General features: G+C 43.7%; 1 long non-coding RNA gene across 1 annotated transcript; it reads right to left on the reverse strand.

Annotated features, from left to right (window-relative positions):
- Nucleotides 1-1,784: 1,784 nt before the first annotated feature.
- LOC143987638 (uncharacterized) lies at nt 1,785-11,692 on the reverse strand. The gene is made up of 3 exons (XR_013276673.1): nt 11,566-11,692; nt 3,749-3,820; nt 1,785-2,438 (listed from the first exon to the last, which is right to left on the reverse strand). It is a non-coding gene; the product is annotated as an uncharacterized LOC143987638 (long non-coding RNA).
- Nucleotides 11,693-12,405: the final 713 nt, after the last annotated feature.

A 12,405-nucleotide genomic window follows, 5' to 3' on the forward strand; every position in this document is an offset into this window, starting at 1 on the left:
ATAAAAATTGCAGAGGCAATCAAATACCATCAAAAGAAAGCTCTATTTGTGGGAAGAAAAGGATGCAAATTTCATTTGGGTACAACATTGCATGACCGCGCAATTACCAGTTAAAGCAGTGCAGTGCGAAATTGTAAAAAGACCTCTGGTCCTTAGGCTGAAAATTGGTCCGGGGCTGAAGTGGTTAAGTTCGGTATAAGCAGCACCATGAAGGTGAAAGGCAAACCGTTTGTCAGTGCGACTGCGCACATGATCATGCAATATATCAGGAAAGCACACAGACCACGCATGATTGCAAAAAGCACCTTGGAGGATTGCCTCCTGTCAGGGTTTCACTACCTGGACAGGTGTCAAAACTGTCTCAAGCTGCTGTATTTATGTACTTATAAGAAATAATGTTATACAATTATTCCAGTCCTTTTCATAATTTAAACAGTGCACTTTAAACACAATACCATTGGATTTTCTCCTAGTTAGTAGTTAGTTAAACCATTATTTGTATTTTTTAAGTTATATCTGTTGTTGTTTTGGTTGTTTTGTTATGCAGCTTGCCAGCCAGGCTGCTTGCTTATACTTGTAGTACTGGTGGTGGAGATAATGGTGATACTGAGTCTGCTGCTAATATACATACAGACACAGGAAAATGAAGGCCTACAATGGTACTACGATTCTCCTATACTCCCACCACCAAAATGTTTTGTTTTTTTCACCCTCTGATAGCACCTACATGGTGGCAAGGAGATTTTGCTGCTAATATATCCCGTCCACCAAGATATTCATGTAATCTCCAGGCCACAGTGTTGGCAACATGGCACTTGTAAGTTGGCACTCTGGAAAGTCATCACCCACGACAAGGAAGGAAAGACTGTAATTGCGTTGCCGTGAGTCAGAAATAGGTGAGTACCTGCTCATCTGCCCACTTACTCCCCTATCCATCATTGATTTCCATTCATTTATGTAACTCTTGTTTTATTTGCCAATTTAGTGAAAGTACCACTGGAATGAGTGGATGAGGCTTCATCATGACAGACACATACAAGTCGAAAACTTCACAGGTATGTATTAACCATACACATCTTTTAGGATGTATGAATAATGGCAAACTTGTATGTAGGGATGCACGATAGCAGTATTGGATACAAGTAATTTTTTATCTGTGCTTGTCGTCAATACCAAAGACCATTCAGGTGCATCCAGGTGCTGTTAGAGAGCGTGATGTCGGCTTCACAGCTTATCAGGAAGCCAGGCCTCCCGGATTCTTGATTGGCAGGGAAGCCGGCGACAAGCTCCCTCGTGGCACTTGGACGCAGCTAATGGTATTTGGTATTGACGAGTACAGATAAAAGATTACTCGTATCCAATACCAGTATCCATATGTGGAGGGAATCTCAAGTGATGCACGTTCCTTTCAAACATAAAATAAAGACAGCTGTATAGAACACTTTTCCAGGTCAATATATGTTGTAGTCCAAAGTTTCAGTAACAGAAATGGAAATAGTATTAGTCATCATGACTAATACTATTTCCATTTCTGTTACTGCAACTTTGAACTACAACATATAATGATGCGGAAAAAGAAAGAGAATACTAAGGTCAGCGAGGCAGTGTAATACCTAGCTAAACCTAAATGGAGTTGTTGGTGACAACTGGCAAAGATGTTCTTTTAACTGTTTACGTTGATTACCATGTGTGATAGCATGTGAGTTTTTATTAAGCAACCAGCTATGTAATAAAGTGTACAATGTCACATAATAATCAATATATAAGCACTAAAGTATGCTTTTATTAGGCAAAAATAATTTGCACAAACAAACGTAGAAAAAAAAACATGTATATTAACACCTATACATATATACAACTATTAACAAAAAGGTGAGCTGAGCTGCCTTGGGTCCTGAAACAGAGGAAGAACTAGCCCTCAGATTTCCGAAGGAGAGGGTTCTCTGCTGCTCTGAGTACTAGCAGACGAGCTCCCAGGCAATGGAGCATTGTGCCTGGAAATTGCTTCCATCAAAGAGAGTCTCAAATGCTACATTGCCTGGTTCTGCTGTTGGTTTACGCAGGCCAACATAATCTCCATATGGTCAGTCTGTTGCCTGGCTGCAAGTTGAATGCTCCGGGTTAACCTCCTGATGTCCCGTGACATCCTTCTATTGTCACTTGCCAGACTCTGAAGTTCTCTTAGGAGCCTCTGATGCACTGCATCGGGGACAGTTGCTGATCCAGGAGGTACAGCAGTATATGGCAGTGCCATCTGGGTACGAGGGGGCAACAGCTGTGGCTGCTCCTGTAGAGGCACACCAGGGGCAGCATCAGATGGTGGTAGGATGCGGGAAACATCAGCCCTGGCTCATTCTGGAGCTCAATGCCCTCGCAAATAAGGACAGGTGAGCAAGGCAGGCTGCATTGCACTCTCCCCTCTGACTGGTCTTGTTGATCTGAAATAGACGAGATAGCCAATGTTGATGATAGCATTCAAAGAAATAGATTTCTAGACATTAGAATAAAAATATTTATTTTACTTTTTTTTTTTTGACCCTGTCCTTTAAAAAATAAATAAATTTTGTGTCACATATATTCCTATTACAAGGAATGTAAACATCCCATGTAATAGAAAAAAAGAATGACAGGTCCTCTTTAATGTGAAATCTGGGATCAAAAATACCTCAGATCTCATATTTACACTAAAATGCAAAAAAAAATGTATATAAAAAGAATTGTTATATCCCCCCTCCCCCCCCCCAAAAAAAAAGCCCCTTTAAGACTGGAGGGCAGAAGTGGACCTGATCGTCTCCACTGCTACTGGTAAGCGGCAGAGGCGACTGGAGCGTGGTGGGCCCCTCATGCCCCTGATAAAAGTGAACTTGCGGCAAGTCCGCTGCAGTGACCACTTTTATCTGAAAGAGGACTGCCCACTGAAGAAGATACCAGCCATAACAATGGTGGTCCTCTTCAAACAGCTGACATATAACTGCGGCGTGTGGTCCTTCCTTAAGTTGTTAAGGGAACAGGTTTGTTTTTTTTAGGTTAACAAATGCTTTAAAGAAACATATGTTTGTTTTTCTTTTCATTATATAGCAAATATTTTATTTTTGTTACTCTTTTTTTAAGTTCCACCCTAGTTACTGGTGGCCGATTGTAGTGGTGGTCAGATACTAAGATCAGATGCATTTCCAAATATTGTAGTAATAGAATAAACAATTATAGGTTACAATACAAACAGTGGGGTCCATTTACTAAAGGAAAATACACTTTCCACTACAAGTGCACTGTAGATCTGAGGGGGACATGCAAGGAAAATAAAAAAACAGAATGTTTGCTTGTACACGATTGGATGATAAAATCAGCAGAGCTCCACCTCATTTCAGAGTTTCTCCTCAGATTTACAGCGACTGCACTTATGGGGAGGACATCCCCTCCGGCTGTTTGTAATAACAGACAAGCGGCTGCTTAGCCATATCGGTTGTTAAAAAACGGTACCGGGTGATGTCTGCCGCTGCAGGCATCACCCCAGTACAACACCTTGAAGCACTATATTGGTAAGTTTGTCAACGATAACTATTATTACAAAAAAGTGGCCACCAATAATCGGTCGACCCCTAGTTTGAGGTGTGTGTGTATGAACTTAAAAATGGATGGTTGTTAAATAGCTTTTTATGTGTTTTATAATGCTTGTTTGTAAAGTGTGGATGATGATGGTGCCTCCTGTCCTGTTTCTTTATATTGGCAGCTTGCGTATTCTACTTACGTTGAGGAGTAATGTGCCGCTGCTTCCTGACAGAAGCTGACGCTGGAGGGTCCGGGATATGGCTCAGGCTTTCTGTTAAAGATAGAATAAAAGAGTTAAGGTAACCACTTCTGGACCAAGCTTATTTCTGTCAGTTATTGTTTACAATTTAAAATCATTATTTTTTGCTAGAAAATTACTAAGAACCACAAACATCATATATATATATATATATATATATATATATATATATATATATATATATATATATATATATATATATATATATATATATATATATATATATATATATATATATATATATATATATATATATATATATATATATTGTGGCAGCACGCAGGTAAAGTCACCTGGTTGTATCCAGGATGGGAAATATGTGTGCCCTAGATTCAGGCTTTATGCAGACTTTTACAATTAGAGGGGAAGAGTTAATGAGCCCAGCTGAAGTAAGTGGGCTCATTAAGACCTCTACAAAAAACCCCAGCATGCTTAGGGAGATGCTCCATCCTGGAACCAGTTTTGTGTTGTATAGACTGGGGAGTGTGATATCTGTTCTGTGCGGTGAGTTAACGCCTGTGTGGCAAACCTCTACAACAGAGACAGGGACTGGTGCAGCACAAGGCTGCACTCAGTTGTTAGACAGGGAATCTAAGTGTGTAGTTAGAGGTCAAGCTGACCAGGATTTATTTTCATGTTTTATTTTTGTTTGGCTGTTATATGTATCACTGCATGTAGCATAAATAAACCGCATCTTTTGTTTTTTGCACCTACAGCGCTGTCTGCTGTGCCTGATTTTTTGTTGTGAACCCATCCAGGGGGTCACACACACCCGCTGCCGAGCTAACCCCTCACAGTTGGTGGAGAATTTTGGCATTTTTTTTTCAATTTTTTTAAAGGCCAGCATGGAGGAGATACTGAGACAGCTGGCTCTAGCAAATGCAAATCAGCAGCAAACAAATGCGGCTTTACAAAAGAGCCTTGCAGCTCAACAACAGAGCCTTGCAGCCCAGCAGAAAGCTCACCTGCAGAGTCTGGAAGCTCAGCAACAAGCACAGCAGCAATCTGAAGCCCGCTTTATAGACCTGTTGCAGAAGCAAGAGCAGAGTTTTCAACAGAAAATAGAGACATTAATACAGCAACGTCCGCAGACCAATGAAGCAAGTGGTTACAATAATACCGCATCCTTTGGTGTGAGCCGTTTATTGACAAAAATGACTGGAGAGGATGACCCGGAGGTGTTTTTGACCACATTTGAAAGGACTGCTGAAAGGGAAAAGTGGCCTAAGGAGCAATGGGCTGGACTGGTGGCCCCTCTGTTAACTGGGGAATCGCAGAAAGCTTATTATGACCTAGAGCCTGACCAAGCAAAAGACTATGTGGTGCTAAAAACAGAAATATTGGCACGGCTGGGTGTCACCCTGGCCGTCCGGGCTCAGTGTGTGCATAATTGGACTTTTCAGGTTGGAAAACCCCCCAGGTCTCAAATGTATGATCTCATTCACCTGAGCAGGAAGTGGCTGCAGCCAGAGACTTTGACCGTACCAAACATTGTGGAACGTGTTGTTATGGATCGTTTCCTGAGAGCTCTTCCTACTGCCATCCAAAAATGGGTAAGCCATGGAGACCCAGAAAATGCAGATAAACTTGTGGATCTGGTTGAGAGGTACTTGGCTACAGAGAACCTGACCACCTCTTCCAGGGACTCACGGACTTTCCACCCTAAGACCAGATCATCCCCAGTGGCGGGTAAGATGACTCCAAGGGGTGAGGGTGGAGAGAGTGAGAGGGTGGGAGTTCTACCTAAGGTCTGGCGGGAGCAGCCCAGGAAGCCCATGCTGCAAGAGACAGCAAAAAAGATTATTTGCTACCGCTGCCGGCAAGAGGGACATATTGCAGCCAATTGCCCCGTTGTGGATGAGCCTATGCAATGTGACTTTATAAGGGAGAGACGTCAGTCGCTGTTTGCGACAGTTGCATGCACTGCCATTCGGGGACCTGAGAAACATTTATGTAAAATGTGTATTAATGGTAGAAATGTTGATGTGTTGCTGGATTCAGGTAGCCTGGTAACATTGATAAAAGCTGAATTAGTTACTACAGAGGTCTCTGGGAAGAACAGGGTGGCTGTTATTTGTGTGCATGGGGACACCCGAGAGTATCCTGTAACTTCAGTGTTTTTTGAGACCCCCAAAGGTAACCTCTCTCATCAGGTGGGGTTAGTGTCTCACTTACCCCATGATGCTATTGTGGGAAGGGATTTTCCAAAATTCTGGGAACTCTGGGATTGTCCTGAGCCCCCCACTGGTGCCCCTATAAACCAGGAAGATGACCAGAATTCCTCTGGGAGTGGTGAGGACTCTCCTGAATTTCCCTTGTCGGTATTGGCGGGGGAAACTCGAGAAACTGGGGAGGAGCCAACATCCTCAGATGAAAACATGCCGTCTGTGGAGTTTTCGGATCTTGAGGTTCACAGGGAAAATTTTGCCACAGAACAGTTAAAAGACCCCACTTTAATAAAGGCACGGGAAAATGTGGTGAAAATAGATGGCGAGTTAGTGAACCCAGATAAGACTTGCCCTTATCCTTACTTCACTATGGAAAGGGACCTGCTGTATCGAGTGGCTCAAAGGGCAGAAGAAACCATTGAGCAACTTGTAGTGCCCAAACCTTACAGGAAGTTGGTGTTAGAATTGGCTCATGGGCACATTCTGGGAGGTCATCTGGGGACAGAGAAAACCAGAGAGAGGGTATTGCAGAGATTCTATTGGCCTGGGGTCATGAAGGAAATAGAAAATTATTGTTCCTCCTGCCCTGTGTGTCAGAAGTCGGCACCTATGCCACATTTCCGTAACCCGCTGGTACCTCTTCCTATCATTGAGGTCCCCTTTGAAAGGATCGCAATGGATTTGGTAGGTCCGATAATGAAGTCCGCCAGGGGGCATCAGTACATTTTGGTTATATTGGACTATGCCACCCGTTATCCGGAAGCAATTCCTCTCCGAAATACCTCGGCCAAAACCATAGCCAAAGAACTATCTCTTGTTTTTAGCCGCGTGGGTATTTGTAAGGAACTGCTTACGGACCAAGGTACACCCTTTATGTCCCGGGTTATGAAAGAATTATGCAAGTTGTACAAAGTGACGCAATTGCGTACATCTGTGTATCACCCCCAAGCAGATGGGTTGGTTGAAAGATTCAACAAAACCCTTAAACAAATGTTAAAGAAGGTGGTGGAAAGAGATGGAAAGAATTGGGACTGTCTAATACCCTATCTAATGTTTGCCATTAGGGAGGTACCCCAATCCTCTACGGGTTTCTCACCCTTCGAGTTGCTCTATGGGAGACACCCAAGAGGGCTGCTGGATATCTCCAAGGAAACTTGGGAAAATTAGAGTTCTCCTCACAGGAGTGTGATTGAGCATGTCGCCCTGATGCAAGATAGAATTGCACAGGTAATGCCAATTGTAAAGGAACATTTAACCCAAGCGCAGTTAGCACAGCAGAGAGTGTACAACCGTGGGGCCAAGACCCGTACTTTTTCCCCCGGGGGATAGGGTCTTGGTGCTAGTCCCTACGGTTGAAAGCAAATTTCTGGCCAAATGGCAAGGTCCATATGAAGTAATTGAAAAAATTAGTGAGGTGAACTACAGGGTTAGACAGCCAGGAAGGCGAAAGCCGGAGCAGATCTATCGCGTCAATCTGCTGAAAGCCTGGAGGGATAGGGAATCCCTAGTCGCAGAGACTTTGTCACAAGTACAGCCTGATTGCTTAGTTCCTGAGGTTGGAATAGCAGACACCTTATCGAAACCCCAACAACAGGAGGTTAAAGAGTTTGTACTTCGTAACAAAGAGATTTTCTCTGAGCTTCCGGGACAAACATCTGGCGTAGAGCATGACATTATCACCCCGCCAGGAGAAAGGGTAAAACCTTATAGAATACCAGAGGCCCGACGGGAGGCAATACGTGGGGAGGTTCAAAGGATGTTGGAATTGGGTGTGATAGAGGAGTCCCAGAGTGACTGGTCCAGTCCTATCGTACTAGTGCCCAAACCTGATGGGAGCTGGCGGTTTTGTAACGATTTTCGACAATTAAATAAAGTTACAAAATTTGACACCTACCCCATGCCGCGTATAGATGAGTTGATTGACCGGCTGGGAACAGCCCGATATATGACAACTCTTGATCTCACCAAAGGGAATTGGCAAATTCCCCTGGCCGAGTCGGCCAAGGAGAAAACTGCGTTTGTAACCCCAGATGGGGCATTCCAATATAAGAGAATGCTGTTTGGGTTACAGAATGCACCGGCAACATTCCAGCGGAAAATGGATAAGATTCTGAGGCCCCATCAGAAATATGCTGCAGCTTACCTGGATGATGTGATTATCCATAGCACAGACTGGGTCTCACATTTGCCGAAAGTACAAGCAGTCCTAGACTCTATACGGGAAGCTGGGTTTACGGCCAATCCAAAGAAGTGTACCATTGGACAGGAGGAGGCCAAATATCTTGGGTACACTATTGGGAGGGGGGTGATAAAACCCCAAGTCAATAAAGTCGAGGCCATACAGAGTTGGCCACGTCCCAACAGGAAGAAACAGGTACGAGCCTTTCTGGGAATCGCTGGCTATTATCGACGATTCATTCCCCATTTTGCTTCTCAGGCTGTGCCCCTCACCAACCTGACAAAAGGGAAAGAGTCTGTCATGGTTAAATGGTCCCCAGAGGCTGAAGAAGCATTTCAGTCCTTAAAAACAGCCTTATGTAGCCAGCCAGTGTTGTACTCATCAGACTTCTCTAAGGACTTTGTTGTACAAACTGATGCATCAGACGTTGGGTTAGGAGCAGTGTTATCCCAGGTCTGGAACGGGGAAGAGCACCCAGTCATTTACCTCAGCAGGAAGTTGAAGTCCCATGAGGTAAATTACGCCACGATTGAGAAGGAATGTTTAGCAGTGAAGTGGGCTCTAGATTCCCTTCGGTACTATCTGCTAGGTAGGCACTTTGACCTGGTGACTGATCACGCTCCTTTAAAGTGGATGGCTCAGAACAAGGAGACCAATAGAAGGGTAAATAGGTGGTTCCTGGCCCTACAAGAATTTAACTTTACAGTTAAGCATCGCCCTGGTGTTAAAATGGGGAATGTGGATGCTTTGTTTTGGATACATGCGTGTCTGACTGCTTGTGTTACAACCCCAAGGTTGAAACAAGAGGGGGGGGTATGTGGCAGCACGCAGGTAAAGTCACCTGGTTGTATCCAGGATGGGAAATATGTGTGCCCTAGATTCAGGCTTTATGCAGACTTTTACAATTAGAGGGGAAGAGTTAATGAGCCCAGCTGAAGTAAGTGGGCTCATTAAGACCTCTACAAAAAACCCCAGCATGCTTAGGGAGATGCTCCATCCTGGAACCAGTTTTGTGTTGTATAGACTGGGGAGTGTGATATCTGTTCTGTGCGGTGAGTTAACGCCTGTGTGGCAAACCTCTACAACAGAGACAGGGACTGGTGCAGCACAAGGCTGCACTCAGTTGTTAGACAGGGAATCTAAGTGTGTAGTTAGAGGTCAAGCTGACCAGGATTTATTTTCATGTTTTATTTTTGTTTGGCTGTTATATGTATCACTGCATGTAGCATAAATAAACTGCATCTTTTGTTTTTTGCACCTACAACGCTGTCTGCTGTGCCTGATTTTGTGTTGTGAACCCATCCAGGGGGTCACACACACCCACTGCCGAGCTAACCCCTCACAATATATATATATATATATATATATATATATATATATATATATCTTTATGTATTTGCACAGTGGCCTTTCAAAAGCAATTTTTGAGGAAAAATTTACTGAATTAGAAAAATAACTTTACAGTAAATTTATTTAGCCCAATTTTTAGGGATATTGCGATAGACAATGTTACTCCAAGTAAATAGAAGTTTAAAATTGCAAACACTCTTGGAATGGCGAGAAACTACAGTACTGAAGAATCACTATAGATGAGCATGGGATTTTTGTTTTACGATTACCAGTTTAGAGTTACAGAAGAGATCTTTTGCTATAATTATTTCTCTCAATGTGAGGATCGCGGCGATACTTCACAAGTGTGATTTGAACACCATTATGGGCACTTTCAAATAATTTATTTTTTTCTTATTTGTTTTGTTTTTCCAGTTTTACTTAAAAAAAAATCCCAATCCCCAAACCCCTCCTTTGCATGTACAAGTATTCAAAAAGCAAAAATCTGCATATTTGAATACTGTGGATTTTTTCATATCGGTGCCATTGGCAGCTATGTAAACGAGTACGTAACTTCTGAGTTACTACATTGGAGACTCGATTGAAGCCGATTCTGGCTTTGTTTGCGACTCTGGCATGCCGGCGGACGTGCCGGCTGGTCGCTCCGGACTGGAGACCCGGGCGAAGTGGTGAAAAGCGGCAGGCGGGGGGCTTGTCGTATCCTCTCCCACTCCTTATGATGACAGCTGAGCAGCTTCGGAGCCGCATCGGTTGTTATCATAGCAAAACCAACCACCAGATCTAAAAAGAGGTATCGGGGTGATGGCTGCAGTTGCTTATCACCCTGGTACAACCACTTCCTCAAAGCGCTGTACAGATACATTATTTTGCGGGAAGTGGTATGCTACAGAACTTATCTGGGCTTTATTTTTTTTTTATTCCCTTGCACAGTGTGCCATTTATTGGCTGAGAACAATCAGCTAATCTCTCAGCCAGAGAATGGAGGGCAGAGGATTGTCACCTGGCTTCGGCAGCACAGCAGAAGCCAGATGTCATAAATCTGACTTCATAACAAAAAAGGATCCTAGCAAGTCCCAGATAAGAGGACAAATCATTGCTAAATTGTGCTTTGACAGACCCTCCTCTTTTATTTCTCAATCCCATTCTTACATCAGTTTCCTCAGTCCCCTGGCATATCACAATCCCCCTTCACATCACAGTTTACAGTAGTGTTATGAACCTCCGTTCACAATGGTATCTTAATCTTCTCCGCCACCTTCATAGCACCTCCCCACAGCTTTGTCCATTGCCCTCCTTCACATCACAGCCCCCTGCAACTCTGGCTCCCTTCACATTACACAGCCCCCTGCATCTCTGGGCCCCTTCACATTACACAGCACCCTGCATCTCTGGGCCCCTTCACATTATACAGCACCCTGCATCTCTGGGCCCCTTAACATTACACAGCACCCTGCATCTCTGGGCCCCTTCACATTACACAGCACCCTGCATCTCTGGGCCCCTTCACATTACACAGCACCCTGCATCTCTGGGCCCCTTCACATTACACAGCACCCTGCATCTCTGGGCCCCTTCACATTACACAGCACCCTGCATCTCTGCCAGTTTCCCATCTTAACCTCCCAGCTCTGCCCCTGTCAGAATACAGCCTCCACAGCTCTGCCCCTTGCTACCTTATTTGGTCTCACAGAGTTGGAGACACAGTGGGAGACACAGCAGCACTGAATAGTGGGTAGGAGCGGGAGGTGCTGAAGTTAACCAGCAGGTGATTGGTTGCTAGGCCTGCCTAGCAACCAATCACCTGCTGGTTAACTTGGAAAGTTATCTTCAAAAGCTCCGTTCTTGCCCAATATTCAGAGCTGCTGTGTCTCCCGCTGTGTCTCGGTGTGCAGAACGGCACATAAATGGCTGGACTGTGGCGGTCTGGATGGCACAGTGTCTCGGTATGCATTTAGTCCACAGTCCGCCATTTAGTGATGTCTGCTTTAAATGTTAAATAGATGTTTGTTATTATGTTTATTTATTATTATGTTTGCTTTGTGTTTATGTTAGGTACTCACCACTGCCAGAATATTGAGGGCAGGAACTTGGAGCTGGTCCTTCCACAGATGACGTTGCTCGATCTGCAAAACATGAATGTAAAGTAAAACGTAAGTCTTACATGCGTAGTCATAAAAAAAAAAACAGTGAGCTGGAAACAACATATAACTGCAATATATAATGATATATTTTGAAGTAGACAGTGGGACTGGGCCAGAAGATGCTTCTCTATCTTTTTATTAACTGACGCCCGACAATCATAAAACCTGCAAATGAAAAAAATAAGATATAGTATAGTTAATACATGTTACAACAATATTATTTTTATTTTACATGTTACTTTTCTGTGTCTGTGCCAAATAAATATTTGTGTTACGTTCAAATCAGTTTATTGACTATATATTGACTATATTGTGTATTTTTCACATATATGTGGTGTGTTCTAAGCCCACGTACACACAGTCGGAGATTTTGGCAACCAAATCCGTTGGATTTTGCCCGTCGGATTTAGTCCGACGGATTGTGTCCAAAACTGTTGCATACACACGGTCGGGCCAAGTTGTCTGATTTCGCAGTTGCCAAGAATGCGGTGACGTAAGCCGTGTACGGCGGGACTAGAAAAAGGAAGTTCAGCACCACGTCCGGCACCCTTTGGGATCCTTCTGCTGATCTCGTGTTTTAGTAGAAGTTTGGTGAAAGACGATTCGCGCTTTTCAGATTAGTGATTCAGATCGCTACTGCTCTTCAGTTTGTGCTTGTCTTTGCGTATCTGATAATCAGTGTGTGCAGTCACTAAGTATTTGCTTCTCATTGTGGACTCTATCTTGGTATAGTACGCTTTGAAAGGCATTTTTTATTGT

Source organism: Lithobates pipiens, unplaced genomic scaffold, assembly GCF_037356315.1.
Source record: "Lithobates pipiens isolate NorthernLeopardFrog02 unplaced genomic scaffold, aLitPip1_a1.2 Scaffold_18, whole genome shotgun sequence".
Classification (NCBI taxonomy): Eukaryota; Metazoa; Chordata; class Amphibia; order Anura; family Ranidae; genus Lithobates; species Lithobates pipiens.